At 42.1% G+C, this 26,337-nt stretch overlaps 1 long non-coding RNA gene across 1 annotated transcript in view; it reads left to right on the top strand.

The window, feature by feature from the left end:
* The window catches only part of LOC128104499 (uncharacterized), a 54,472-nt gene that overhangs the window by 12,026 nt on the left and 16,109 nt on the right, over positions 1–26,337 (top strand). Inside the window, exon 2 of the long non-coding RNA XR_008216034.1 lies at positions 9,605–9,667. This is a non-coding gene — a long non-coding RNA (uncharacterized LOC128104499). The remainder of the gene's footprint in view (positions 1–9,604; positions 9,668–26,337) is intronic.

Genomic DNA, 26,337 nt, shown 5'->3' with positions numbered 1-26,337 from the left:
TGTGGAAAGAGGGCCAGTGGAGAAGCTAATAGCAGATGAGTTCAAACCCCAGAGCCTACGGGGGAGATGCCTGTGAGGTTTGCATGGTAGAAGAAATTAGTCTGCCACACAATACATTGGCATGTGTTGTAGATCAACGGCTCTTCTACTGGAAGCAACATCTGTCTCAGTTGCCTACTGCACCAACCTACCTTTGGCTTTTATGGGACCATCCTATTTGTGGAGACCATAGGCAACAAGAACACACACAGGTTAGATCATCCTTGTGGCCTCCAATCTGTTCAGGAACTATCTTCAAGACCACCCTTCTTGTGGACTTAAAGTGTCTGCATCAGACCATAGGGCCATCTTTCAGAGACAGTTAACCAGCTTCCATGTTGCGGAAGTCAATTCCTTAAGCCAGATTGGATAGTTGCACATCATTAAGCCATAACTGATACACCCAGAGCTCTCTTCATTAGTGGGAGATGGAAATTGAGAAAGAGGAAAGCAATGAACCCTCTCCCGCCACACACACACACACACACACACACACACACACACACACACACACACACACACACTTTCTTTCTTTGTGTAGACTGGTCCAAGATTTGATGCATCATTGCAGCTCATACAGGGAAGTCCTCATGGAGACTGAGTAACTCTGACCTTCCTCATGTCCATCACAAGGTGATGGCAAGGTGATTGGATACACAGTCCCTTCTCACACTTTTGCCTCACTGTGTCACATGAATCTTTAAGTCTTGCCTCAGAATGTTTATCCAGAGAAGCTGTCCTAAAAATTTAGACAGAAAAAATGGCTCTAAAAATCAGATCGGCAGGACAAGATGTGTGATAGAATGACCCATTTATCTCAGCCATCTCCTTCTCCCTCTTAGTCCTCTTTGTCTAGCTAGAATTTAATCCTTGTATCTTTTCACACTCTTCAAATTTTCCCAGGTGGATTCATCTTGTCTGATGACTTCAAAGCTATCTGTATAATAACAGTTCCAGGGGCTGGAGAGATGGCTCAGAGGTTAAGAGCACTAGTTGCTCTTCCAGAGGTCCTGAGTTCGTTCCCAGCAACCATATGGTGGGTCACCATATGAGATCTGGGGCTCTCTTCAGGCCTGCAAGCATACATGCAGGCAGAACACACACACACACACACACACACACACACACACACACACACACACACACACACACACACATATAATCTTTTTTAAAAAATAACATTTCCAAACTTTTCTCTCCAGCTCCAATGTTTCTCCTGGATTATGGACTTATGCATTCAAATAACTTCAAAACCAAAATGTCTTGAACTGGATTCATTACCTTCTCTCCATGTCCAATCCTGCCCTGGTATGCTCTGGCTCAGCAAAACATACAATCAGAGTGTGTGTGTGCATGTGTGCATTTGTGTGTGTGTGATGAGTGCACATGTGTGTGGGGGTCAGCATGTTCATGCAGGTATGTATGTGTGGAAGCTAAAGTTTGATGCTGAGTGTCTTTCTCAATCAATCTCCACCATTATATACTGAGGCAAGAGTCTCTCACATGAACTCAGAGCTTGCCACTTTGACTAGTCTAGCTAGCCAACTTGCTCGGGACATCTTCTGTCTCCTGAGTTCTGTGATTACAGGTGAGTAGCCATGCCTGGCTTTTACATACATAGATGCTGATGATCCAAACTTTGGCTCTCACTCTTATTCAGATGCTTTACCAACCAAGGAATCTCTCCAGCCCTGGAATCACTTTCCACTCCATACTATCTCTACCACACACTCTCATCTAAGCATCAAGTTCCGTCTGTTCTTTCTCATAACTACATCTCCAAACTTCATTTTTCTTCATCTTCCTTGTTGCTACCCACTATCCATTCTTGTTTGAAATGTCATGGTTCTTTACTTTTTATAATCCTTTTATAACTCTCTTGAATCCCTTCTCCATGTCACAGCCAGCGTGATCTTGGTGAACTGCAACCTAGTCGTCAGTACTGGGGTGAAGCTCAGCAGTATACATAACCCATGCTTAACATGTGTAAGTCCCTGGGCTCCATCCCCAGCACCACAAAAACAATAAACAAAAAAATCAAATCATCATTAGTTTAAAATCATCAAAATCTCCCCTACTGCTTGTAGGGAAGAGTCCAATTTATCCAGTAGGCATGGTAAGAGCCTACATGATATGGTCCTTGCTAAGCTCACCAGCTATTACCACCTGTACTTTCTATCACAGCTCTTGTAAAGCCCTTCAGTCCCCCTGATCTCCCCTCTAGTCCTTCATACAGGAAGTTTCCACTGCCAAGAATAACCTATTTATATCTACTCTTCCTTGCTCCCTTTTTCATATCTCAAATTTGCATCTCTTTCACCTGGAAGATCTCTTGGGCTCCCAAGCCTAGGGGTGACGTGGCTGGTGCTGCTTCTTTTCACCCTGAAACACTCTCTCCTATTGCTGCACTTGATTGTTTTACTGTGATTTCACCCCTCAGACCCTATGTAACTCGTTTATCTTGCTGTTGCATGCTCCATGCAGGGTTCAGAGCCTATCAAATGGAAGATACTCATAAATTTTTGATGAATGATGACCATCATTTTAAAGAGACAGAATGGCTCCTCGGCCAGGAGAATTTCACCATGAACTGATTAAATGTATTGGCATGTCTAAATAAAGAATGCATCAGTCATTAAAGAAGCTGGCCAGCTTGAAAATTCAGAGAAAGATGAGTCACTGAAGTCACTGAAGTGAAGCTGAGTGCCTAGCTAAGCATATCCAAATAATTTGGTCCCATTAGAGAGAACACACCTTGATGAGACCAATACATCCACCTCTTCCAGCCAGATGCCATTAATTCCCATTTTTAACCCCATATTCATGTAGCAACTGTATAATTCTTATTGAGCTCATCATGAAAGTGTATTACAGGGGAAAGGCATGCAGACTCAGTAATCCTGGCTTCATGGCAGAGATTCATTACGTTCAATTGGTAGATTGCTTGTGGGAACTATCGAAGGCACTGTTTGAACTGATCTGGCCAGGGCACTGTCCACAAGTAGTTTAGACACTTCAACCACTTTGAAAAATATTTTTGAAAATACAACTTCTTTATATATTTAATGTGTATGAGTGTTTTACCTGCATATATGTATGAGAATCACATGTGTGCAGGAACCATGGAGGCCAGAGGAAGGTATCAGATCCCTTGGAACTGGAGGTACAGGTGTTTATGAGCCACCATGTGGGTGCTAGAAACTGAACCTAGGTCCTCTGTAAGAGCAAGTGCTCTTAACCTCTGAGCCATCTTGCCAGCCCCTCTTTAAAAAATGATTTTTAACTGATAAGCAGTAATTGTGTATGCCTGTTGGGTACAATAAGTTCTAATCTCTGTGAAATTATATAAAAATTCAATCAAGCTAATGAATATACCCAGCTCATCAATTTATCTGTGTATATGGTGAAAACATTAAAAATATGTTAGCAATTATGAAATATGTATTATTATTCACCGTGGTACAATAGATCACTAAACTGATTTCCTATAGTATAAATGAAGCATTGCACCTTTTAGACAATGAGTTTCTTCATCTCAATCCTCTCTCCCCAGCCCTAGACTCTAGTATCTACCAGTTCTCTTCCCATGAGATTGACATTTTTGTATTTACAAATATGAGTTCATATAACATTTATCTTTTGATGCATGACTTGTTTCACTTAGCATTATTTCTTCTAATTCTATCAGTGTTGTTGCAAGTTTCCTTCCTCTTGAGTCTATATAATGCTAGTTTTAGTACACACCCCACCTTTTCTCTTTCTTCCACCCTCCTTCCTTCATCCCTTCGTTCCTTTCTTTTTCTTAGTTCCTTCCTTCCCCTGCCTCCTTTCTTACTTTCTGCTTCTCTCCTTCTCTTGTTGGGTTTTGTTTTAGTTTTTGTTTGTTTGTTTCAAAGCAAAGTCTTGCTCATCCCAGGCTACCCTTCAGCTTGCAATAGTCCTGCCTAAGCTTCCTGAGGTCTGAGATTGCAGATGTGCATATCACACCTGGCTTATAGCATCTTTTCATTATCTAGTCTTACTTTACTTCCAAGATCCATACACTAATTTGACCCTGAAACCCACAGCAGAAACTAAAAGGAGTTCTGACCAATGGGAGAACCATGCTTCATAACTAACTCTTAATTCGTTCATCCCCATGGGTTCCTGGCTACTTCATAGTGCATACAGGGCATTTTTGTAGCATTTTGCTCTGACTCTTGGTGAGAGTTATCATAACTTACCCAACAACTGTGGTAATTTCTAAACCACAGTAGTCAAAGGAATGCAGGAATGTAACATTTTTAAGGAAACCAAATAAAGATCACTCGGAAGATAAATTCTTGGACCTGATGCTATGGCTTTGGCTACACATAAACTCTCAGTAACAGAAATTTATATTTAAATAAAATAATGATCTTCCCTTATTAGTAGAATTAAAAGGCAGCATAAAACTCCAAGGGCTCTTAATCCCCTTCCTTAAAATATCTCAATATATTGTTTGATAGGTAAAATACAGTTTAATAGGTTTTCATATATCCAATAAAAATGCTCATAAAAAATTTCATAGTGTTTTAATAAAATAAATGACGTGACTACCATCTATTTAATAAGTGTACTGATGCAAAGAAAAGATGGTACAATTCATGCAAACATCTTGTAGAAATGTGTATCATATCTCACGTAGACACTTCAGCAGCATGTAAAAATGGCAGCAATTAATGTTCTGATTTGTACAGGAAGGTACCGTTCCTAATTTAGAGCCTTGTCCTTTAAAACCAAAAAGGACATGAGATAATTGGAAGCAGTCTTGGAACAGGGCTACTGATGAATTTTTCTAAGAGTGGTGTTAGTCTATGGCCTTGTTTCTGTCTTTTATCAGAGAAGGGGTCCACTTTAAATTTATACAAAATATGAGCATGTTCAGCTTTAGATGATACCTTTCATTTCTCCAGTGACTCAAGCAAAACATGAGTTTTTTTTTTTAATTGAAATATTCAGGGGGAATGATAATGAAAAATCTGTCAAGGTTCTAACACCTTTTGATTCTGGAGAGCCACTAGGCCCCAAGGCAAGGAGATGGTCTGAGCTTGATTTGCACAAGAAACAAAGCTATGCATCTATCACCTGCTTGGCTTTGCCTACATGGCCTTATCCAAGTACTGGCCCAAGCAGGAAGTTCACACACCCATTCTATGGGAATTCTGAGCACAAGAAATTCATAACAAGGCACAGCTGAATATTAAGCTGTGTAACACCAAATAGTCCATGTTAGATGGCTTCCCACTTAACTGACCCTTGGTCTGGTCAAGGTATAGTCAAGCTTTAATACACAGCTGGACTCCTTATAACATATTCTTGTGGCTTGCCAAAATTCCCCTTTCCTTGCATAGTAAAAAAGGATGTTTAATTATCTCTAGGGCAGTGAATGATGTGGATTAATATTGGGTTTGGAGATGATTGGAATTAATGATAAGTAGCAGCCAGTAAATATTGATATATGGTCAATACTTGTATCAATACTATATACTTATAATCTATAAAGTATATTTATAATCAATCTATATAGATGGCAAGCTGAGAAGTAGTTCAACCATCTAATAGGTATATTTGTATATAATTCATTCTCAACTATACTCACCCCACATCCTCTCCTATCTCCCTTCCATTTCCCCCTTCTCCTTCTAAAACCCTTTCCCACTGTGGTGGTTTGAATGAGAATGGCTTCCATAGGCTTATATATTTGAATGCTTCGTCCCCAGTTAGTGGAACTGTTTGGGAAGGATTAGGTGTGGCTTAGTTGGAGTGGATGTGGTCTTGTTGGAGAAGGTGGTCACTGGGAACGGGCTTTGAGGTTTCAAAAGCCTGTGCCAGGCCCAGTCTTGCTCTGCCTCCTGTAACTTATGGATCAGATGTGAGCTCTCAGCTACTGCTCCAGTGCCTGCTGTCCTGCTTCCACCGTGATGATCATGGTCTAACCCTCGGAAACTGGAAGCAAGCACCCAATTAAATGTTTCCTTTTCTAAGTTTCCTTGGTCGTGGTGTTCTATCACAACAATAGAAAACAACTAAGACACCCACTTTCGTGAGTTTTCCTTTTGTTTTGTGACTCACTGAGTTTAACCAGGGTCATCTGGGTAACTATGTGTTTGGAAGTGTCCATTGGCGCCTGGTGGTCTTACCAGTGGACATGCAACTAAAGACATTGACTCCCTTCTCCCTGAATCTACAAAGTAGCCACCAGTTCAGCAGAGAAAGTAGGGCCCACGAGTCTATCCTCTACCCATGATTAACTTTTGATAAGCCCAATGTAGGAATCAACAGCTAATATATGTTATAATTACAATAGCTACGCCATGCCCAGAGGATGGTATTTCACATCTTTTCTATCTTTCTGACTCTTATATTCTTTCTGCCCCCTCTCAATGTCCCTCAAACCTTAGTGGGAAGTTATGTATTATTAGAGTAAGCATTCAAACATCTCTTATCACCTTGAGCTGCCATGAAACTTCTGCATTCTCTGCCATTTACTGCAAAGAGATACTTCCTTCTTTGACTAAGGCTGAGAGCGGTATTTGTGAGTTTAACAACAAACCTAAGTTTACTACAAAGGTCTAAGACCTCCTCAGCCATGTGTTTTACAGTATCAGGCATGGATTCCCTCCAGCAAATTGGACCTCAAATCCAACCAGAAGGTAGTTGGTTATATTCCCCAACCGTCACGCCACTGTTGCACAGGTAGGCACATCTTGTTTAGCAAACTGGTATTGTAGTTCATGGAAATAAGTATCTGGATAATATTATTGATGCCTTTTGTACCCTAGCATCCTGCATAGCATGTTCTGGTACTGTGACTGCTAGCCAGTTAGGAGGAAATTTCCAGTTCAGTTCAAACTTGATTTCCCTATAATCAAACTGTTTGCTATATTTAATAACAGGGTCTTATAGTTTAGTTCTGGTGTAGAGTGAAAAGAGCTCATATTGTTTGTGAGGAGGGCCTCTGGGTCCTCCTTGGTCAACAACTTATATGGACCTATCCCAACCTGGCACTGGATTTCTGTTTTGTAAGCCATAGCCTTTGGAGCAGCATTTTCTAGCCATGCAGATGATCTCTTAATTCTTTTTCTTTAATTCTTTAATCTGGTTACAAGATCATTTGCGGGTTTCTGTATGGCTTTTTCATACACTCTTCATTTTTATTAGCACTCTTGCTCCTGTTCCTCTCTCCCCCAACCCTCCCACTACCATCACTGTTAAAAGGATTCTACCCTCAATGCCCACCCTCTCTGTTTTCTTTTTACCTATGATTCACTATCCATCTCTCTTCAGGTGTCCCTCCCAGTGGCCCTTTCTTGTCCTTCCTGTCTTTGTTCACTTGTGCTGTTCAAGTCAAATGTCTTAGATGGTTAGCCTATAAATAATATACATATATTCCTCAGTTCTAGAGGCTGCAATGTCCAAGATCTAGGCACCAGCAGGTTCAATGTCTGGTGAAGATTTGATTTCTGCTTCCAAGACAATACCTTGAATGCCCATCCTCATGTGGTAGAAGGGTCAAATGGCTGAAGAGCCTGGAGAGCTCTAGTCCTCTGCTTTCTGCAGACCCCTGTTATAAGTGCTCCACCACTCTTGAAGCAGTCGCCTCTTTTTCACTTACTGTTCTCTGTTGCTGCAGGAAGGCACATGAAAAAGGTAATGTGAAAAAGGGAGAGTTTATTTTGGCTTATAGATCTAGAGGGGTGAGAGTCCACCGTGGTGGGGAGGCGTACCAGCAAGCTGCAGGGATGGCAGCAGGAAGCTGAGAGATCACATCTTCACCATGAGCACAATGTGGACCAGGGTGAACTGGAAGTGGTGCAAGACTTTAAACTCTCCAAGTCTTCCCCTGTAGATATAACCAACTGTCTAATTAAATAAGAAAGACAGAGCCGATTCAGAGAAGAAAGCCAAGAGGTCAGAGCTAAGAGCCTCACCCTTCCTGATTCAGCGATCCTCTTCAGCCAAGAGAGCTCTCCAAAAAGGGCCTACTTCCTGTGTGTATGTCTTTATATAGTTTAGCTGTTCTGCCCTCTCATTGGTTGTAAACCCAAACATGTGACTGCCTCATCACTGCCTGTATGTACCGCCCTCCAGGTCCTTAAAGGCATGCGCCACCGCCGCCACGCACTTGCTATGGCTCTAATAGCTCTGACCCCCAGGCAACTTTATTAACATACAATTAAAATCACATTTCAGTACAAGTAAAATATCACCACATTCCCCCAGTGACAGAGTCCCCCAACAAGGCTGTACATCCCATAACTTCTCCAAAGGCAGCAGCAACTGGTAACCAACTGTTCAAATGCCAGAGCCTAAGGGGGACATTTCTCATCCAACCACCACCACCACCACCTCTTGTTTTGTTTTGAGTTATTGACCTATGCTGTGTTTGAGTGAGTTTGTAGGCACCATATGTATGCAGTAGCCTTCACAGGCCAGAAGAGGGTGTTGGATGCCTTGGAACTAGAGTTTCTGGCAGTTGTGAGATTGTGTTGTGAGTTGTGGGCACTGAGAATCAAATCCAGGCTCTCTACAAGAGCAGGAAGGTGCCCTTAACTAAGCCTTCTCTCTAGCCTCTAAACTCCTAACAATAACTCTGGTCATTTGAATATGAAATATCCTCCATAGGCTCATGTGCTTGAACACTCAGTCCACAGTTGGTCTTGGGGGCCCATTTAGGAAGGTTGTGGGAACTTCAGGAGGATATGCCTCGCTGGAAGAAGTGGATTAATGTGGGCAGGCCTTGAGGTTTCATAGCCTAACCTCATTTCTTGTTCACTCTCTGTTTCCAGACTGTGGTGGCTTGAATGAGAATAACCCCCTTAGGTGCTTTTGTTTGAATACTTGGTTGCAGTTTGTGGAACTGCTTGAGAAGGATTAGGAGGTATGGCCTTGTTGGAGCAGATGTGTCACTGAGAGTAGACTTTAAGGTTTCAAAAACCCACACCATTACCAGTTAGCTCTCTCTTCCTCATGCTTGTTGACCTGCCTGCCTACTGCCATGCTCCGTGCCATGATGGTCATGGAATCTACTGCTTTCTGGAAATGTGATCCCCAAATTAAATGCTTTCTTTTGAAATTTGCCTTGGGTGTGGTGTCTCTTCACAGTAGTAGAAAAGTTACTAAGATATTGACTATAGATGCAATGTGGCCAGATGCCCTTGCCTCCTGTGGCCATTCCTTTCCTATCATGACAGGTGTGAGTCCCTTAAACTGCAAGGCAAAATAAGACCTTCTCCCCTTAAGTTGTTTCTTGTCAGGCAACAAGAAAAGTAACTAATACAGAAAATTGGAAGTTTCAATATGTGAATTTCAGAGAGAACTCAAGATATTCAAACTGTGGTGCAACCTGACCCGACTCTCATCTGCATTCCTTGGACAAGCCATGGCACCACTGCCCATTTCTTTAGGAGGCTAGATGTCTGCCAAACACATCTATGATGACCTATCAAGTCTACCTGCTTGAACATAGAACTAGTGACTCACACAAAAGACTTGGAGTTGCTAAAGATGGAAGGTATAATGTTATACCACTTTCATTTTTCAGATGAAAACTCAGACAACCAGAAAGGACATGAAGGGTACCCCCTGTTGCACAGAAGCTTGGCAGGTATGTGACATTGACATTCCACACTCTCAGATCCAATGCTTCCCCCAGCACATGCGCTCCTCTGTCCCTCATGTGTAGAGTGGAAATCATACCTGGATCCATGTCTCTGTTCCTTGACAACCTTTGCTAATCTTTGATGCACGATTACAAGTAAAGCCAGATGGCCTTGACCAGCTAATTTTTGACCTTTAAAAAAAGGATTGAACTTACGTTCCTCAGGTTCACTTCCACTTAATTAATCTGAAATGATGGCTATCCTTCCAGCTGAGAGTAAGCATCTATTTCCTCCTTCCTTTATCTCTCGCTTAATGAAATTTAAATTGAATTTATAGAACAGCAGAAGCTTCTGGTTTGCTGAATGACATAATCATGTCCACCATTGCTGCTCATCAGTAACTCTTATTCCTTGGGTGGGCCCTGCCATGAGCTAAGGAAGACTCATTTTTAACTGTGCCTCTGAACTTAATGAGACACGACATCCCCTGGGAAATCTTTCCTACCTATCCTCCAGAAAGGCAGGACCTGGACTGAGATGGAGAACTGGGGAAGATTTGAATGCCAAGGAAAAGTTGAGTGTTACCATTTTCCAGAGATGGTTCAGAACTTGCTACTTGAGCTTGTCTTCATATGAAGGTAACTCTCAGTGGCTGGTGTCCTGGCTTTCAGAGGAGCCCCTGCACCCGGGCCTCCTGCAGAGGCTTCCCAGGGGGCTGAGTTTAACTCACCCAGGAGATCAGAAAGAGTCATATGGTTCCTTTATCATATGTATCAACACAGAAAATGGCCAGGCGGCAGTGGCGCATACCTTTAATCCCAGCATTCGGGAGGCAGAGCCAGGCAGATCTCTGTAAGTTTGAGGCCAGCCTGGTCTACAGAGCGAGATCCAGGACAGGCACCAAAACTACATGGAGAAACCCTGTCTGGAAAAAAAAAAGACAGAAAATGTCAGAAATAAATGCCAAGAGGTTTCCAAATGGGCTGAATTATTAACTATAGAAAAATTTTAAAGCACATTAATTAATAAAAACACATAGTGCAGGTAATCCTACTGATCATCAATGGTTACTGTTTATCAACCACTAAACACGCTTTGTAAGTCCTGGATGAAATGTCAGAGATGGGCAATTCATCAATTTTAAAATAGTATTTGAGTTATTCTTTGAAATTTTATACATTTATGCAGTTTATTTTGATCATATTCATCATTACCTCCCTCCAACTCTCCTTAGTGCCTCCACCTTCCTCCCTCTCGACTTCATGTCCTCTTCCTTTGTTATTAAAAACCCTGAGTCCAGTGACTGTTGCCCATAAACACACAGGTGTGAGGCCATCTTCTGGGGTTAAGCAACCTACAAGCAGCCATATTACCCCAGAGAGAATGATTCTCCCTCCTGTGTAGTTCATCTGCCAAGGGTTCCCATTCATACTGGAATTAAGACTGGCTTGATTTTGTGCAGTAGCCACTGGTGCTGAGCTGCTGTGTACAACCTGTCCGGAAGTCAGCATTTCACAGCTCCCCTTCCCATCTGTCAGCTCTTGCAGTTTTTCACCAGCTATTCTGCAATGTGCCCTGAGCCTCAGAGAAGATAGTTCATGTAGGTGATTCATCCATAGCTGAGCACTCACAGTTGCTTATACTTGACATTTTGACCAGATGTGAGTCTCTGCATTAACCACTATTCACTGCAAAAAGAGGCTTCCCTGACCAACGTTGAGAGCAGCACAAATCTATACAAGCCGTCATTTTAACCATTCCCTCACTGTGAAATATTTCATTGTTTCCACTTTTGACTCTATAAAAAAGTCCATTCCTTGTAAATATATCCTTGTGTCCTGTTTCCTCAAAAGAAATTTCTGGAAGTAGAATAATTAAATCAAAAAAATCAAATGCACAAATGTAAGTAAGACATTAGCATTAGCATGTCAACAGTTTACTCTGAATGGTTCTACTAGTTCATACTCCCCAACAGAGATGAGGAGTCTAGCTTTTAATAACAATTATCACAGTTTTAACAGCAGGACATTTGCTATGAGACAGATAATGTGTTCAACATTTTAGGATCATTATTTCACTTAATCCTCTTAAAAAATCCTAGGAGGTGGCTACTAATATGATCTGCATCTGCAACTGAGAAAAATAATCTTAGAGAAATTAAACAGTGTGCCAATCTCCCTCACCAGAAAGAAAACAGTGAATGTGATCATTGACCCACCAGGATCCCAGTAGAAATGGATCACTAGGGATGGCCCTTTTGAGAGTTATAACCTGGTCCTAATTCTGATCCAGTTTTCTGATTGCTGATCTGCCCATATGTGGGGAACTTCCACTTCACACGACTACCAATGATAGCAGGTAGAAAAAGGAGTTAGATATGAGGAAAACTGCCAATGAATCTTAGTAACTGTGTGTTCTAATGGTCAGAGTGTTCCTTAGTTATTAAACATGCCTTAAGCTGCCACTAGGGTGTCCCCACCACATCAGAAGCTAAGTTACCAGGGCATCTTTCCACCCATGCACATCAACAAAAGATCTGCATCCTCAACTGACTTGACCTTATTATACTACCTGTACTGTTGTCTTGACAACCCCCTCCCTACCTCTTGTAGACTTTTTCTAGAGGATCATGGATAGAAATACCCAAAAGGGAAAATCTGGTCTCCCACAATTTGGGAGGGGAATCCCCTTACCGCATGAACATGCCACAGACCTCATAGATGTTCAGGAAAACTACTTTAAAATCTCCAGGTTCAAATCTACAGGGCTGATCCCTGCTTCAACCCCAACTCCAGTCCTTCTTTGTAGTATTTGCTTCATTTGGTTTTGTTAAATGAACTTCTGCTCAGACCATGTCTTTGGACTAAATTCTTGCCTCCAAGAAGGTGAGAACCAAGAGATTCAAAAGAACCATGACAGAAGAACTGGTTGGCCACCACATCTTCACTGTCATATGGCCTGGACTTCATGAAATCACGAGCCAGAAAATAAAATAAAATAAAATAAAATAAAACATCTTTTCTCCTTTTAGTTGTGTCTCTCGGGGATTTTGTCCCAATGATCAGAAAAAGTAGCAAGTACTCCAACCAATTTGTGGAAAGAAAGGAAAGGAAAGAAATAGGCAATGAACATTGCCTCAGGTTCTCCTTGACAGGATCACTTAAGTTAAAGATGGTATGGCACCAAGCCCCGAGAACAGAGCGCTAAGCAAGGATTACCCTTTTGTGTGGTGGTGATGGAGCAGGCAGCGACGAGGAGGGCTTGTTTTTGTACTAGGAATCAGCCATTTACCTGGCTTCAGTGCATGGGATGGATAATTCCATGTTGAGCAGCTTAATTTAGTATAAAAGAGGCCACATGCCTACACAGACACCGCAGAGCAGGGCTCCAAGCTGCTGGTTCCCAGAGCTCCGCAGGAAGGTGCGGCTGCATGGTTTATCCCGCTCAATGGAGATCACATCAGCAGAGACTCTGCTGTGGAAGCCTGCGGAGTAACTAAGAGCTGATTTCCTCCATCAGTTTTTGAAATTCCAAGTTTAGAAATAGGATATAAGGAAAATCCGTCAGCTTCCCCAAAAAAAACCTCTGCTTTTTGTTTGTTTTGGCTAAAGGAACATTCCTGTTCCAGGCACTGAGACCCCAATGTTCAGGTCCACACACACACACACACACTCAAGAGGATGTGCATGGTAAGCTGTGTTGATCCTTAAACAATTAACACCTTCCCTGTGTTGTTGACCTCCAGCCCCACTCGGCTTATCAGCAGTCACAGGCTGCAGAGACTGTGGGAAAGTCAAGTGAGAAGGAGTAGAAACTTGAGACCGCAATGTTAGGACTGGCTTTGATGGGCCCCCTGGTGGCAGCTTCTTCACCTGATTATAAGGTGCTACTCACCAGAGCCAGGTGACAGATAAAACATGTGCCTTTGTAGGACTGATGTGGGTCACGGGACTCTAGTGTCACAGTGAGAGTTTGTTTGGATCACTCGAGATCCACTATTAGCCATGTAAAATTTTAGTGTGACTACTTTCATCAAATTCCAAAGGGAGTGTCATTGATAGGCAAACATGAGTAAAGGAATAGTAGTCCAATTCTTTCAAAGGCTTTTAACTAAAAGAAAGGCATAGCCAATTGGATGATCTTGAAGAAGCTAGAGAAAACAGTTTATAGGGCAATATACCACAGAACTTTGCTGACATCATGCCAAATGTTGTTTCTATCCACTGGCCTTACTGGCCCTGAAGGGAAGGAACTACACTTCCCACAAACCCATCCTAGTCTGTGCACCTGGCGTTTCTGTCTTAATGAGGACCCGGGAGCTCTGTGGCTGCTCGTAGTCAAGGATGGACCAGCTAAAGCCCTGCTCAGCCCTGGCTCTGCAGCTGACCTGAATAAATCCAGATATCCACTTCATTTCCCCTAAGGGGATAAAGGCAGGCCTTCCTAGACAGTCTCTGGCTGCTGTAGCCCAGAAATACAGTGTTTTCTTGAAGACCACGAGTAGAGGCAGATGAGGATAACCAGGCTCTTTTTTCTAGACAAGAGATAGGGTGTAATTGGGATTCAAAAAATAGATGAATCCAGTACAGTAATTCCAAAGGCCAGCCCATCCAAGTCTCTCTGAAGAAAAGGTTACTGTTCCCATATTATTATCACTTTTATCCTGCAAATAATTTGTCAGGAAACATGATTTTTAAAAGCATAGTCGATTTGTGTTATCAGTTATCTTATATGAGCCACAGCTACTTCTGATTTTAAAACAAACCGTTTTTCCTGTCAGAATACAGAATTGCTATAGGTTTTGATAAATTGTTCTATAATTGCTTGGAAATTATAAATATATCTGAATTTAATTATGGAAATCTTTATCCAAAATTATATCAAGTATGAATACTGTGACTAAATTCTAATTACCGAGAGAAGATAATTACATGCAAAACAAATAGAGCTAATCAAAATCATTAGCAGAACTTGTTAATCAATCACTTAAATCCCATTTTGCCATCCAGAGAGTCTAAGAGTATATGGAGCAGGGGAGAAGGGCATTAATTAAAAGGACACCTCTGAGAATCCAAGAGAGTGATAAAGGGGTGACAATTTCCAGGGAAGAATATTTGCTAAAGAGAAATTAAAGATGAAACTCTGTTGCTGGCATGCTAATTTCTAAATCACCATAAACAAAGCAGTCATTTCCTGATGTTTCTCTAAGATGCTTCTAGCAAAGTTGACCTATTTATAGCTTCTGATTGCCATCACACCAACCAAGTGGCTGAGACAGAGAAATAAGACCTAAATGCTTTTGCACTATTTCCTTTCCTTGGAGGAAATGGATTTTAGTATTAAAAATCAGCTCTTCAGCTGGTTCCTTATTGACCCCTTCCCAGTAAACTTGAGACACACACACACACACACACACACACACACACACACACGGGGTGGGGGCACAGGAAGAAACTTTAGCTCAAGGTGCACAGACTTGCTTTTCTGCACTGTAACTTGATCCTATTTAGGCTGTGTTGGAAAATGAAACTCTGCAAGGAAAGTCAACGAAATAGAAGTGTATAGTCCAAGAACAAAGACTGAGAACTGAGGCACACAGTAGGTGAGTTGTGGTAAACAGTAGGACGAATAGAAAACAGTAGAAGAAAGCTGGAAGAAAATACAACCTCAGCTGCGAAAATTTGTCTTGGAGGAAGAAGAGCATGGGGACAATCTCCCGGTTGGAAAAAAAATGAAATAATTAGCCCCTGGGGAAGAAGGTATAAGTGCAAAACTAGGAAGTTCCCAAGGAAGGCTAAGGATTTCCATTTCCTAGATAAAATAATGACTTTTTAGTTGTGGCTTATAATCTGGGTCAAGAGGATTCTGATATCAAGACTGCATATCAAGACTTTGTGTCAAAAAAAAAAAAAAAAAAAACCTCAGAATATACTGTGGTGAGATAACGGTAATATCACAGGATACCAAGGAGACGGAGAGTTAGAAATTTCACCAGGACTGGGTGGGAAAGAGGCTGGCCTGACTGCACTTTCAACACTCTCCCCTGCCCTGCTGGAACAAGGAGTGCCTCCTGCAGGTGTCAACAGAAGCCAAATAGCCAACCCCACTCCACCTGGCAGTTGAATCCAGCAAGCTCTCCCTCTCTGCCAGCACAGTGTCAAAAACTGCCAACTAAAATGGAAGAGCTCCACCACACACAGCACCTTCTAACACAAACCAAACATCCAGATTTTAGTCCAAATAGCTAGCAGGTCTCAAACCGAAGGCCAAATACAATCAATAGGAACCAACACATGAAACAGATGTTGGAATTACTGGCACATACGCACCACCACACCTGGCTATCAGCAGATGTTTAAGGCAGTCAAAATAAAAGTGCCTCAAAGAACAGATTTTAAAAACATAAATACAATAAAAAATACAGAAAACTTTAACAAGATAAACAAAGATTCCATAAAAAAAAAAAGACTGGATGATACAAGAAGTCAAATGAAAACTCTAGAGCTGAAAAATACGAGAGAAATGAAAGGCCTAAGTTGGAGCCGGCTCATCAGCATTGGGAAGGGACACACATCAGCCAATGGAAAGACAGAACTATAGACACTGCCCAGTCTGTAGAGCATAGCCAATGAATGAAGCCCCAGAAACCAGGAGGACTGTAAGAAAGCACAGATCATGATATCAACATTTCAGAGGAAGAGAGTGCAGGTAGGGGTCAAACAGCACTGGAAAAATTTGAAAGAAGACATGAACTTCAAAGTTGAGAAGCTGAGCAGACCAGAATATAGCATGATTACCTGAAAAGTTCTGAAAACAAGTCTTGAAAACATCCCAGAAAAAAAAAAAAAGACGATAGAAAATAATTCAGATGGTAGGTAGCTGAATTTATATCCGACACCATGGAAGCTTGGATGACAAGTCAACATTTTGTTTTCAATTGCTTAAAGGAAGAATTGGTGATTTCTAATTTTAGATCCAAGGAAAATATTCCTCAGGAACAAAGGAACTCAAGACCTTTTCAGATTAGAGAGAGAGAGAGAGAGAGAGAGAGAGAGAGAGAGAGAGAGAGAGAGAGAGAGAGAGAATTTCTCACCAAACTGATGGGAACATGGGCACTGTGTCCTGGCAGTTCAAGTAGTGATTGCCCCTCACTAGCACCTGTTTCATGCATCCGCGTTACCTGCTCCTCTCTGAAAGACCCTAAGGCTTGGGAATCATCACAGAAGAGGGGCCAGAAAGACTGTAAGATCCAAGGGAGTAGAGGTGGAGCCAAACAGTATTTGCTGCCATGAATAACTGTACAGGACACGAACTTGATACAGCAGGGACTGCATGCACAAGATAAACCCAGTCAAAATTCCAGCATGCAGCGGGGAGAGCTCATGAAGGCCTACCAGAAGCTGAGGAGCTACTGGCAACTGACACTGCCAAAGGGAAAGACAGTTTTCTTCAGGGATGTGGAGGCTCTGGGGGTCTACTCGTGCTCAGGTGGATGGTTTCACAGTAGACTCAGTGGATACTGGCATGGGGGAAAGGAGGGAGGGGAATGAGTGATGAGGGGAGGGAAAAAAGCAGTGAGGTGCTGTTGGTTGTTTTTGTTCTCTTGGGGGGCCTGCCACCCAGCTCCCAAATAAATCACACACAGAGACTTATTCTTACTTATAAATGTCTAGCCTTAGCTTGGCTTGTTTCTTGCCAGCTTTCTTAAATTATCCCATCTAGCTTTTGTCTCTGGGCTTTTCCTTTTCTATTTTTGTATACCTTTCTTTCTTACTCCGTGGCTTGCTGTGTAGATGGGTGGCCAGCCCCTGGAGTCCTCCTCCTTCTGTGGCTACTTCTATATCTTTTCTCCTCCCAGATTTCTCTTTTTATATATTCTCTCTCTACCTGCCAGCCCCACCTATCCTTTCTCCTACCTTGCTATTGGCTGTTCAGATCTTTATTAGACCATCAGGTGTTTTACACAGGCACAGTAACACACCTTCACAGAGTTAAACAAATGCAATATAAACAAAAGTAACACACTTTAAAATAATATTCTACAACAGGGAGGGAGGAGAAGAGAGAAAGAATGAGGGAAAGAGGGAGAAAGAAAGGAGAAAAGTGATGGGGCTAGGGGAGGGGTTGAGTAGGTGAATTTTATCTTAACACATTATATGTATGTATTAATTAAATCAAATATTTAAAAGACCCCTCTAGGGCCTCCAACCTGACTCATTCTTCCCCAATACCACTCACCTCAGGAGACCTTGCTCAGCTAGGCAATCAGATAAGCTAATATGAGTCAAAGAAGTAATCCCTTACTCTGGCTTCCTCTGTGATTCTCCCAGACCCCTTAATGTATCCAAAAGACCAATGAAAGAGCAGTGTATGAGAATTGGGAGGTGGGACACTTGAACTGCCCTGAAGCTGCACGTCAGAGCTGGCTGCTCACAAAGCAATCGCTCAGAATTTGACTCCAGGGAGGATGACCTTACCTCTGAGAGGGAATTGCTGGGTAAAGTCCAATTTGCTGGAAGATACTTTGAATTTGATGTTGTTATTGTACAAATATTATTAAATCAGCTTGAGCTAAGAACCGGAACATTTTCATTTGTCATTATCTTGAGTCATTTGTATAATGTGACTCATCCATCTCTTTCACTGAAGTCAGATTAGGTTGCAAATAACTCCACCTCCTGAATCTCAGTCCACCTGGACTGGAACTCGGGTTCTGCAGAATTTCTCCATTATAACGAATTCTTTCTTGGCTGATGTCACTGTCACCTGCTATGTAAGCACCAGGATTGATATAAAAAATGACTTAGATTTGAGGAATTTGTGAAAATAACACAGAGGGCAAGAGCAATTGTTGAATGCATCGGTGTGTACCTATTATTTCATTTAATGCATAAAATGCTAAGAGCAGGGGATAGGCCCCACAGCTCCACTTCAAAACTGAAGGAAAAAGAATTCAGATTTGGAAAGTAGGAAATCCAGGCTTTACATTCAGATCTTCCTGACACTGTACACTTTCCTTTACATCCCAGTCCATGTGCAGCTGGAGGCTAGAACTCAATAAGAACAAGAATTAGTGGATTCGGGGATTTTTGTTTTTGTTTTTGTTTTTGTTTTTCAAGACAGGGTTTCTCTGTGTAGCTTTGGAGCTTGTACTGGAACTTGCTCTGTAGACCAGACTGGCCTCGAACTCACAGAGATCCGCCTGCTTCTGCCTCCCAAGTGCTGGGACTAAAGGTGTGCACCACCAGTGCCCAGCTTACAAGAATTGAGTTTTAAAATCTGAAGAGTGTTTCTCAAATAATAATGTCCAAGAGACGTAAGAATATGGAACCAAGGGACATCTTTGAGACATATGAAAATGCCTTAGGTGACTATGTGGAAGTCCTGTCTGAAAGTGGGGAGCAGATTAGAGCAGCATGCTTCTAAATTCCATCTCTACCTCTGCCTGCTATTGTATACCCCTGAAAATAATCCCCAAGGGGAGAGTCACTTCTCCCTGTTCCCAAAGTCTTACATCAGCCAAACCCAAGAACTGTAATGAGCATCAGAAGCAGCCCACCCAGAGATCTGGGCAGACTGAGGACACCAAATTCTTCACCACTTTTCTGTACAAGGACAACATGGGACAGTTGTTAACAGCACTCCGCTTGGTGGGAGAACAACAACAGCTAGGCATTTTTCTTGGACAGTTTCCTGCTACTCCCAATCCAAAGAAGAAAGAAAGGAGGAAAAAAAATAGATGAGCTCAGAAATCATTTGTATTTTGCCTGTGGCCACAATTTTCTGCGGGTACCACCCATTTTGTATCTATCTCACTAGCGGGGCATCATAGGAGAAATGTAACTTTAGACAGCATTTCATGGTGTGTTCAGTTGCATGGCCTCCATAGCTCCTTAATCTTAAACAACGGACCATTTTCATCATTAAGAAAAGACAATAAGGCTTAATGGCAAAAGCCATATGCCCGAAACCACAATTGGTATCTTTCCTCACCAAGTCTGAGCAGATGGCCACAGGCCTACTGAGATGATTCAGATTGAGTGCATGATTCTGAGTCATTTCCTTACATGAGCAGAAGGGGTCTAGACTACAGCTAGTCATCTTAAGATCCAGACAGTCTCAGGGGATCTGGAGGGCCCCAGCAATTGAGTTCTAAGAGGCCTTTTATGCCTAGGACCAAAACCAGAGACCAGGATTCAAGTTCACTGGCTCTTTTCAAGGTTATGACTATTCATTGCTTGACAGCTGGAAAGGAAGAGTGGTATTGAAAACATTGTCTCATATGTCCTGCTTCCCGGTGCCCTGTGAACATGTGTTTATTGAAAGTCCAAGGCAGTGATACTCTGCTCAGGTGAGAGTGATACAGGATGCAGGGGCACTGGAAAAGACGGTCCTCACCTTGGTAAAGAACACAGCAGCAGGTCTTCTGCGTATTTGTTATAGCACCTTGGATGTGTGAGAACTCTAGTAGTGCCGATGTAGCTTGAGTGAAAGGTGGCATGCTGCTGTGCGTGACTAAAGTGGGACTTGGCCACAGGTCCCTTGTGTGATGCCTTCTGGGCATCAGAATACAATGTGTCAGGTCACCAAGTGGGAGGCTCAGCAGACAAGGAGAGGTTTCTGTGAGGAAACTCTAGAACAGAAACTCACCATACTTCCACTGAGGGCCCCTGAGATATTTAAGGAGTGTGTCAAACAGAGAAATTAGGGATCCTAGAAGAGTTTGTCTGAGTAGAGGAGAGAAATATCACTGGGTAGTGTTGTCATCACTTTGATTTTAACCACTGAGGTTGCCTAGGAAACCCAGATTACAGCCTGCTGTGCTGAAACCTGAGATAATGGGAAGATTCAGCTACAAGCAGACCTTGGAGAAAGGGGAAGGAGGTAGACAGCGTAGCTGGCTATGAAGTCCAGTATTATTTATCCCAGTACCCTTTTGACATGAAGTGATATAATTAAACAGTTCGTTGCAGTTTTTCTCTCCTTCAGGAAAAAGAAATGTACCTCCCCAGGGGCTCTGATGTCTTCAAATCTAAAAATGCCACATACTTTCTCCTTTAAAAGACACTATGGACCATCTACTTTCCTACTGCCGCTACAAAAGGTCAACAAAATTAATAGCACGATATTAGGTATGCACACCTCTACCCTGCTCACTAACACCTCAGGCACCACTTGTCAAACCACACAGTTCTCATTTCTTTCATTTCTCTTCCCCCGCCCGCCCGCCCCCTTTCTCTCTCTCCTCACCCAGTCTTCTTTTCTCAGTGCTAGGATCAGAGACCAGAGCACATGGTATGCAGGCACTGAACTACATCTTTAACCCTCTATCTTTTTATGAAATTCTACTCCTCCCTCCACATTTGCAGTGGACACCCATTCCTACCCATCAATAATAATAAGTTAGTTCCTGTGATTGGTCATCTTGGTTGTCAACTTGGCTATATCTGGTATCAGCTACAGCCCAAGCAGCTGGGCATGCCTGTGAAGGATTTTATTGATTGGATCATGAAAGGTATGGTGACCTACCCTAAATCTGGACCACACTCTCTGGTGGCCACCCACCTAAAGGGATGTGGAAGAAGGAAGCTTTGGCCTTGTGCCTACTCGCCCTCACTCTTGCAGGCAAGTTCATCTGCCCTGTTGCTGATCTTCCTCCACGGGCAGGAAAATGGCTTCTTTGTAATTCCAACATAGACCGAAGACCAGCAGCTCTCTAGGAATCCTCTGGGACTCTAGCACCAGACTGGGACTGCTGAGACAGCTAGTCTTGTGGACTAAACAGCTAGATCCTTGGTCTTTCAGTAGGGAAACAGCCATTGTTTGACTCTTGGGACCACAGCCTGTGAGCCACTCTAATAATCCCTACAGATGCACATTTTTCATTTGATCAGTTCTGTTCCTTTAAAGAACCCTAACTAATATAGCTCCCAATGGGATACTCCCCTTCTTCTAATGAATAAAATGTATAGCTGCGAATTCAGTAGGAGTACAGGAAAACCCAACAGCGTAAAAACAGCAGCGCTTAAAAGTGTATCTCTAATCTCAACGAAGCACCAACAAAACCAGAATATTTTAGTGAAACAAGAGTAGGCAATTTTAAAATCAAAATGGAAAAAAAAGGTAAAAGCTGAACCACGAAAACTTTAGCAAAGGAAACTGGGGAGGAGACTGGGATTACAACTCAGTCATCTATAGAAGCTGAGTTTGATCTCCAGAACAACTGGAAAATGAGGGGAGACTCAAACCCTTTCTGATAGTAAAGCTATCCTGTGAAGTTATACCTTTCATGTCTGTGTTTTGGTTACTTTTTTAACGGCTGCAACAAAATACCTGACAAAAGGCACTTAACAGAGGAAGAGTTAATGCTGGCTCACAGTTTGAGTGTTCAGTCCATCCCAGTGGGAAAGGCATGGTAGAAGGAGCATGAGATGGCTTCTTGCATTGCATCCTCTGTCAGGAAGCAGGAAGACATAAATGCTGCTATTTCTCCTTTGGATTAAGCCTGAGCGTCCAGCCCATAGATTCCATGAAGTTCAAATGATTACCATCTCCAGCCCCTTTGTGCACACTCATGCATGTGTTAAGAACATAATCCAGACCCTGTGCAAATTTCAAGTACATGACATAGCATCTTTGACATGGCCTTTTTAACTATGAACACATACACAAATACTGAGCCATCCACTTATAAGCTGAAAGATAGACTGTCTCCCAAATGCCCTGTGATTATTTAAATTTTTTAATGTGGCAGATACCTTCAATAGATACCAAGAAGAAATTGGAAAGGTCCTACCTAAAATTCAAATTGTAATTGAACATAATCCTATTTATTTTATAGTTGAGATTATGATATAGTTACATTTTCCCTTTCTCTTTCCTCCCTCCAAACCTTCCCATACACCCTTCCCTACTCTCCTTCAAATTCATGGCCTCTTTTTCACTAATTGTTATTTTTTGCATAATGTGCATGTATACTACATATATAGGTATGTGCATATATTCCTAAATATAACATGTTCAGTCCATATAATATGTATGGTATGCTTTCAGGGCTGACCACTTGGCACTGGACAACCAATTGATGTGCTCTTCCCTGGGCATAGCCACCTCTCCCACTCCCAGCTTTCCTCAGTTGCCCGTAGTTCTTTGTGTAAAGTTGAGGCCTTGTGGGATTTTCTCCATCCCCTTTGGCATGTCCATTGGTGTCATCCTTGTTCAACTCATATTTGGGCAGTCATGTTGGTGAGACTTTATGGGTGTAGCTTCTAGTAGTCCTAGGAGACACAATCTCACAGAAAACTCCCTGATCCTCTGGCTCTTACAGTCTTTCTGCCCCCTCTTCCACAATGTTCTCTGAGCCTTAGGTGTGTGAATGTTCTATAGATGTATCCATGGGACTGGGCACCACAACTCTGCATTTTGATTGGTCGAGGTTTTCTATAGTGGTCTCTGTTGCAAAGGGAATTCTCCTTGATGAAGGATGAAGACTACACTTTAAAAATGTTCATAGATTGTTGTTAGGGGTTAGTAAATTAGTGGTTGCAGATTCTCCTCCAATAACCATGACTTCACTAGCACTGAATAATTATCCAGGTTTCCAGGACCAGGCATGGTTTTTACATTTGTTAGGTGGGTCTGAAGTCTAATTAGAGAGCTGTTGGTTACTGCCAAGGTATGCATACCACTGCTGCACCCTTAGCATTATTTTGCCATACTGGTCATTGATATGTTTTACAGGCATCTTAGCTGGGTGGATGGTTGCCTGCCTCTTTCAAAAGCTTGAATAGTCAGAATGCTAACCCTCAGGGAAGAAACATTCAGGTCAGTTCCAGCTCAGGGGGCTCTGGGCCCTGTGTATGAAGTTCATGGTGTCTTCAGGAATACAGACTACTCTTCCACCCCTCGGGAGCAATGAGGGGCAATAGCAATAGTTTGATTGTTAACATCATTGGATTAATCAATACATGGTTATGATGCATTACTTTTAGTGTTTCTGTGAGAGCATTTCCAGAGAAGATTGATTTAGGAGGGAAAGAACAACACAGAATATAGATATCTCAGTCCTGTGGCTGGAGTTCTGAACTGAATTAAAAGGGGAAAAGGAGAAAAAAAAAAGCCAGCTGAATGCCATCATGTTTTCTTCTCTGCTACTTGTTCCATCAAGATGCAAGCAGGAAGCCTTATAATCCTTCTGCAGAAGCTGCAACCCATTCCTGCCACCATGCCTTCTATGCCATGACAGGCTGTACTTTCTAACTGTGAGCCAAAATACATCCTTCCTCCTTTAAGTCGCTTCTTGTCAGGTACTTAATCACAATGAAAAGTAATACAGACATGAAAGCTAATGAAATTCTGATCATGAATTACCTAATACACAGTTGGAGTGTAATACATATTTGTTACCTGTTTATTCTGTTACAAAATAGTATTTTTGCTGTATTGCATTTATTTTTATATTGCATATCTGTGTTATTACAAGATAGTATCATGTAGTTATTCTTTTTCCTTTTGGTTTTTCAAGACAGGGTTTCCCTGTGTAGCTTTGATGCCTATCCTGAATCTCACTCTGTAGACCAGGCTGGTCTCCATCTCACAGAGATCTGCCTGGCTCTGCCTCCCAAGTGCTAAGATTGAAGACCTGCGCCACCACCACCACCCGGCTCAGGTAGTTATTCTTTATAATATTCCTTATATTGTGAGTTTTCTATACATCAGTCTGAATTAAGCTTTCAAGAATAGTGCAGAGTACAGGATCTATAGTGTAACTCCCACTCTGCTTCATATAGTTGCTCACAGGTAATTGAATGGGCTCTATAGAGACAGACAAGCTTGGAGTCTTTTTCCTTGTTTCCTCTGCCATTTCTCAATGACTCAGAAGCCACAATTATATCAATGGGATGTTTCCCTGCCTTTTTTTTACCCTGTACTAAGATGAACACAGAGGGAAGAAACAATACCCCTATGCTAGTTACAAACAAGCATGTCAAGTTCTCATCCCAGATAGTATTTGTGAGCCTAGTGTGTTAGTCAAAATTAACCCATTCAAGACATTACACAGACATGAAAGTAGAAGAGGGAGTAGTTGGGAAGAGAGAAGGAATCTACATGAACGGGAGTGTGTATGAAAGAGTATCTAAGGAGAATATCTGCACAATATATTGTATGCATACATGAAATTGTCAAAAATTAAAGTATTTTTAAAGTCAAGTCAATAAGCAGTTATAAAACACAGAACAATACAAAACTAATAAAAATAGACACCAAAATATTCATTATCAAAATATAAATTATACTACATTGACACTGTCTTCTAAAAGGAAAGAAAGCAAAATTAACCATCACAGCATCTATCCTGTAATGTGTCATCAAGCCCATCTTCAAGCAAGGCCATTGCATTCCAGATAAGCTTGGTGTCACATACACGGTCAAACTGGGAGGGGACAGATCGAGAATCCCCTCCTAGGCATCTGGTACCACAGCCCAGGTCATTTTTCACTGTCACTATCTCCTGGGGAGGTCACTTTTCCTGCCTGCAGATGCTTGGTGTCTAACCAGTGGGTGTATCCTGTACCACAGAGATGCTAAAGCCAATCACTGGAGTTCATCTGACAACATTTTTGGTTGAAAAAAAGGAAAAGAATGAACATATCAGCTTATTAACATTGGTCCCTAAAAATATGATACTAGGAATCAGCTGTGATTATTTTGCACCAGTCATTTTCTTTTCTGAATTAAAAAATGTATATATTTTATGGATCAGAAAATAATTATATAAGGAAATACCTTAGCATGAGCAATTGCTCAGAAGAACATGCTCAAGGGCCCAGGAACCATATTCTAGGGTTCAGTACCTGCCTCTTTTCTCATTGCACACATGCTCAGGACTCTAATACCCTCCCTGGCAAACTCTAGGAACTGATCTAGTCCTAAAGCTTTGATGAGGAACCTCTTGCCCAGTCATCCATTTTTAATGCCCATGACCCCTCTCTTAGGGTTTCTATTGCTATGACAAAACACCATGACCAAAAGCAACTTGTTCAAGAAAGGGTTTATTTCCATTTACAGCTGAACATTACAATTCATCTCTGAGGGAAGTTAGGACAGGAACTCAAATAGAACAGGAACCTGGAGGCAGGAGCTAGAGCAGAGACTGTGGAGGATGGCAGCGTACAGGCCGTTCCTCCTGGCTCGCTCAGTTTGCTTTCTTATAGCACCCAGGACCACCATTCCAGGGGTGGCATTGCCCACACTGAGCTGGGATCTCCTACATAATCAATCAAGAAAATGCCCCACAGGCTTGACCATAGGCCAATCTGGTGGGACATTTTTCTTAATTGAGGTTCCCTCTTCCAAAATGAGTCTAGTGGTGTCAAGTTGACATAAAACTAGCGAGCACAATCCCTATTAAAAATTAGTGTCATTATTAACCTCATAAAGATAAAAGAGCACCAGAAAGCAAGAAAACCCAAGGCTTAACATGAGAATGCCTTCACAGATGGGAGATGAGGCCCTTCCCTCTGCTCTGCTACACCCCATGACATCTGTGGTACCTGGGCTATGGGGGTGCCATTAGCAGTGCCTGGCAGTGGGCACACAGTCATTTCATTGATTGATTGGTAGAGTCTGTCTCTGCTTCCCAGGAGGAAGAGCAAATAGGGGCAGGGGAGTGGTG

Source organism: Peromyscus californicus, unplaced genomic scaffold (genome assembly GCF_007827085.1).
Source record: "Peromyscus californicus insignis strain IS unplaced genomic scaffold, ASM782708v3 Scaffold_8__1_contigs__length_139910024, whole genome shotgun sequence".
NCBI lineage: Eukaryota > Metazoa > Chordata > Mammalia > Rodentia > Cricetidae > Peromyscus > Peromyscus californicus.
This window is presented reverse-complemented; position numbering and strand designations above follow the sequence as displayed.